Source organism: Halichoerus grypus, chromosome 5 (genome assembly GCF_964656455.1).
Source record: "Halichoerus grypus chromosome 5, mHalGry1.hap1.1, whole genome shotgun sequence".
Lineage (NCBI taxonomy): Eukaryota > Metazoa > Chordata > Mammalia > Carnivora > Phocidae > Halichoerus > Halichoerus grypus.
In genome coordinates this window covers 104,723,302-104,729,038 of record NC_135716.1, presented here as the reverse complement: position 1 = coordinate 104,729,038, position 5,737 = coordinate 104,723,302, and positions in this window count along the sequence as shown.

Sequence of the window (5,737 nt, the reverse complement as noted above, 5' to 3'; positions counted from 1 at the left end):
GCTGAATTAGGGTAAACAGTAAACCTTTTGTATTTACTCTAGGTCAGGGTGGGAGTGAGGGCTGACCACCCTCTGGTCAAGGGCTGAAATTTGCTGAGGTAAAACATGGGTGCTAGAGTTGCCCTTCAGGAGGTCTGTGGGTGGGGCAGTCATCGTGATTGACGTGTTTGGTATAGCATCACAAAGAAACTGTATAATAAAGCCGAGGCATTCCTTGTGGCTGCAACAGCACCATTAAAGATTATGAGTAGAGGTTGGTCCTTGACATTATCTTACCTGCCCTTTCTGTGTTTTTTCCTATCAGGATCCTTTCCTGTATATAATCCTACATACATGTTAGCTGCTCATCAGTAAACTGCTGACTGATAAAGCCTTAAGGTATTAACCGTCCAAGGCATTAATGCTCCAAGGGTGGTCAAAAATCCTAAAAAACAACAACAAACCCCCCCCAAAAAACAAAAAGCTCAAAACTAAAAAAAAAATCCAAATGTTATTGTGAGTTTTCTAATATTTATGTCTTTTCCATTGTACTATTTGACTAATTACTAAGGCTGATCCTGCCTCTCACTTTAGGATGTCATTTACGTAACATAAACATTTTGATCATTGTTTTAATTTTTATTCATACCTCACCTCATTTCACAAAATATTTGAGGTGCTTTATGATATGCCCATACCATAAAATGGTGAGTTTCAAATAAGAAATTACAAATCAGGCCCAGAGAAATAAAAACTAGAGGAGAAAGTCATGTCCAGGCGTAAAAGTAGAACATGAGTGAGCCACTAGAATTGAGTTTCAGGCTTGGTCTAGGATCCTTGGCAAAAGAAAAACGGGAGACATGATAGGTTATTAGTTATCTGCTCTCCCTTCCCCCATCATTCCTCCAAAGCCCACTATTTCCTTAAGGGAAGCATGTAGTTTTTCCTAACACATGACCTGAGAAGAAACTTCTCACATGGGGCTATAAGGTTTTATTATTACCTCTGAGTCTGCATAGCTCTGCATAATAAAGCGTGCAAAGATAAGAAGAAAATACATTCTAGCTGAATTAAAATTGTGCAAATGGTTAATTTGTGCGTTGGGCAATGCAGAAAACAGTAGGCGGAGCTGACCTGACTTGAGAGAGCTATGTATTTGCTTACCAATTTATATCTCAGTAGCAAATAACTAGGGATTTAAGAATCCTCATTTGTGTGCTTTGGAAATATCATGCAATCACCTGTTACAGTTGCATCATTTTGGGGGATTCATATGAAAATAGGTGAAGTGATGTTCACTTGAAATTTCTGTTTGCTGAACTTTGTGATTTATGTGTCGTTTTGTAACATATTTAAGTTGTGCTCTGCATGATTAAATGCCTTCATTTAATGGGCCACTGGGGAACTAATCCTAGTTTTCTTTCTTTTTTTTTATTATGTTATGTTAATCACCATACATTACATCATTAGTTTTTGATGTAGTGTTCCATGATTCATTGTTTGCATATAACACCCAGTGCTCCATGCAGAATGTGCCCTCCTCAATACCCATCACCAGGCTAACCCATCCTCCCACCCCCCTCCCCTCTAGAACCCTCAGTTTGTTTCTCAGAGTCCATCGTCTCTCATGGTTCGTCTCCCCCTCTGCTAATCCTAGTTTTCTAAGGAAAAGTTTCATTCAGTTTGTTTATCAATGATCAGGGTGAAGGCAGAGTATATTGATTGAAACGGTAATGGGCACAAAGCTGATTAATTCAAACAGTGGATGACATAAGCCAGGTCTCATTCCATCTTGGGCCCTTAGATGACCATATCACAAGTTACCTGAAACAAATTCAGATCCAGCCAAAGGCATTTCTGCCTGTCTGTGGAATTTTTCCACACCATTTCCTGCTCTGAGCTGCTCTTCCGTGTGGTGCTCTGTGGCTCCAGTCGTTCAGCCCCTCTCATCCCAGGGTTTTGCTGCAGGTCTTCTTGCTTACTGACCTATTTGGACCCACTTCTCCAGCTACGCCCTTGGCGCTGTTTCCTGCAGATGATCTGGTGTTCAGACTTTGGCTCTGTGCCCCGAAGCTCTGTGGAAATGTGCTCCTGCCTTCCCCCGCTCCTGTGAGCCTGGCCCAGCTTGGCCCAGCTTGGCGTGTTCCCTCATGGTCTGCAAGTGTGTGTGGGGTGTGATCAGTGTTTGTCTCCTTCGTGTGTTGACTGGAGTCAAAGAATGAGGAACCCTAAGTGCTACTCAGAGCTGCATCACAAAGTGAAAAAGCGCAAAAGTATCTTCATTCATTGACCATTCGTTCGTTCGTTCATTCATTGGCCATTGTGTGCTGGGCACTGAGAACACTGAGGTAAAAATGACAGACACTGTCTTATCTTCACAGCGTTGAATTCACGGCAAGGGAGGAAATAATGTTAAGGCAGCTTTTGGTGTGTGTGATTTATTTACTATTTAGTTACATGGTGGACACAGTTGGTTCAGTCGAGAGCGATTTGACAAGATGGTGTGTCCTTAACGGCAGCTAATGACTGATAGCACAGTGGTCCTCAGACTGGGGTGCTTTTGCCTCTGGCCCCCCACCCCCACCCCAGAGACATTTGGCAATGTGTGGAGACACTTCTGGATGTCATAACTAGGGTAGTGCTACATGGTGGTTAGAAGTCAGGAATGCTGCTAAACATCCTACAGTGCATATCGGGACAGTCACCCATGACAAAGAATTATCAAGTCCAAACTGTCAACAGTACTGAGACTGAGAATCCCTGGCTGGTGTATGTGTCAATCAGAATGTTTTCGAGGGAATAACTATTAGGAAGACTTCGTTTAGCCTGATATTTGTTATTACGAATGGCTGACATTTATTGAGCCCTTACTATATGCCGTCCACTTTAAGTGGGTTATCTCATTTAATCATCAAAAACTCTACAGGGTGGGTATTATTATTAGCTCTATTGTATGAATGGAGAAACAGGTTTAGTGGAGATAAGAACCTAAGAAACTTGCCAAAGATCTCGTTGCTAACAAGTGGCAGAGCAGGGAGTTGAACCCAAGAAGTCTGGTCTTCATTCTTCACTACCACAAACAGTTAGCATCTCTAACTTAGAGGCCAAGCCTCCTTTCAGCTGTTCCTTAGCTCATTAGAAATTGCGTTAGTAACAGACTGAGCTAGCTCAGCCCTCTGTCGTTTATAGGCTTCTCCTGGAAGCCAGAGGGGAAAGAGAGGTTGACACGACAGTGTATAATTCAACCAATTTGGAAAAGAGAATTTAACATAACCTTAAAACAGCAACATTTAGTTTATGATTAATGGTTCTCCCACATGGGGGTGCAGCTGGCACATTAATCTGACCCAATTAAAGAGAATCACCCAAGACTGTTAGTCATATCGAATTCAGCTATGATTGTGTCGACACAGAATAAACCACAGTACTATAAATAGCAGAATCGAGCTAACAGGCTCTGAGTCAGTCGGCTTTCATTATCTTACACTTCAGTTTTACTTTTCATTATTTTGCACTTCTGCTTTACCAAGAGCTTCCGGGCAGTTTCTGGTAAAGTTTTAGGATCAGATCACCCTTTTCTTTTTTTTTTTTTTGTCAGTTGGTGTTTTCTGAAGGCAAAGCAGCAGTCATCCATACCTTTACTTGCATTACAGTGCCTGAAGACTCCTACACTGTAATTTGATCTAGTTCCTCGACCCTATAATCTAACTGATAGAACGTAATCAAACACTCTGTCTGCCCATGTGATAGGGCAGAATTCTTCTGTCTTCTCACCCGAGTACAACAGGCTTGTGCCGCCCAGAAGGATGAAAAGGTAGCTCAGAATATGTGGGGTCCTTATAGCCCAAGCGGATATCCTTATGAAGAAGAGGAAGTATGGGCCCCACAAATTGCAGGTCAGTGTGGAGGGGGTGTGGTTTTGGCCACAGTAGTTTCCTGAAATGACTTGCTCTGAGAAATATATATGTGGGTACCCATAGATCTGGCTGCTTCATTTTGAGGTCCTGGAAGTATGTATGCGTGGGTGTGGGCATCTTTAACATGTCCAAGGCATTTTTAGAAAGAGTCACTTCCCTGGAATTCGTCTCTGGTGGGTGGACCATGAAATCACCCTTGTACTCAGGGCCGGTAGTGGGTTAAATGTCAAGAATGTTGATTTGTTTGTTTGTTTGTTTTATTATCTCTGTAGTATGAACTGTTATGTAAGGGGAGGTTGGCAGGTGAAGAGTTTTTGTGGGGAAGTGCCTTTTTCCTTGTTTGTTATTAAGACTGGTGTATTGGGCGCCTGGGTGGCTCAGTTGGTTAAGCAACTGCCTTCGGCTCAGGTCATGATCCTGGAGTCCCAGGATCGAGTCCCGCATCGGGCTCCCTGCTCAGCAGGAAGTCGGCTTCTCCCTCTGGCCCTCCCTCCTCTCATTCTCTCTTTCTCAAATAAATAAATAAAGTCTTAAAAAAAAAAAAAAAAAAAGCCTCTGTGCTTACTACCAATGTACTTCCATAGCTAAAACAAAATTAAAAAAAAAAAAAAGACTGGTGTATTACCTTTGTACCATATAATTCAATAGGTCTCATAGACACTATTGCATTAATCACCTTTGAATTCCTGGGTTATGGCTGCCTGGCTATTTTTGTTTGTTTCTTTTGTTTTGTTTATTCTTTTGTCCTTTACAAGTTATAGAGAGGTTAAATATGTTAAACTGAGCAATAACATAGTGCGGCTACCATTTATTTACCGCAGTGTGCCAAGCTCAGTACCGATCTGCCTTACATGTGCTTTCTCACTTCACCAGGTGAAGTTTTTTTTTGTTCTTTTGTTTTTTAAAGATTTTATTTATTTATTTGACAGAGAGAGAGAGGGAGAGATAGCAAGAGCAGGAACACAAGCAGGGGGAGTGGGAGAGGGAGAAGCAGGCTTCCCGCGGAGCAGGGAGCCCGATGCGGGGCTCGATCCCAGGACCGTGGGATCATGACCTGAGCTGAAGGCAGACGCTTAACAACTGAGCCACCCAGGCGCCCCACGGACAGGTGAAGTTTTATTGATTCTTTTATTTATTTATTCTCCTTTTACAGAAAAGTGAAGTTCATGTGATTCACCCCTCTCCTGCAGTGGGCTCCCTCTTTAGGCTCGGGGTTTAGCTGGAGGACTGTGGAACATGGAGACAATGGAGTAAGAAGTGAAAGAATAGAGTTGCAGTAAAGGAGTGGAGCTTTCTTCCAGAAAACTGATTGGATATCAATTTGTTTCTAATTTTTCTCAGTCAGGTTCTGCTTCTGCATTTCACAACAATTCTAAAAGTGGCAAATTCCTCTAGGAAGACGGATGTCACTTTCCAGATAGATAATACAGTATTTGTGAATTTCACTTTTAAGGGCAGACACTTAAAACATCTTCTTAGTGTTACAGATCTCAGGCTTATTTCAGATAGAATTTCCTACCCTGTCCTTTTCCCATTAAGAGGCAAATAGAAACTTAATTAAGACTCTTAACTAAGAGGCTTTATTATGGGATGCCTGGAGGGCTCAGTCAGTTAAGCATCTGCCTTTGGTTCAGGTCATGATCCCAGGGTCCTGGGATCGAGCCCCTCATCGGGCTCCCTGCTCCTCGGGGAGCCTGCTTCTCTGTCTCCCTCTGCCTGCCGCTCCCCCTGCTTCTGCTCTCTCTCTCTCTGTCAAATAAATAAATAAATAAAATCTTTTTAAAAAGGAGGCTTAATTACTGGTAGTGAAGTGGTCATTTGATCAGAGATATGTTGAGTTA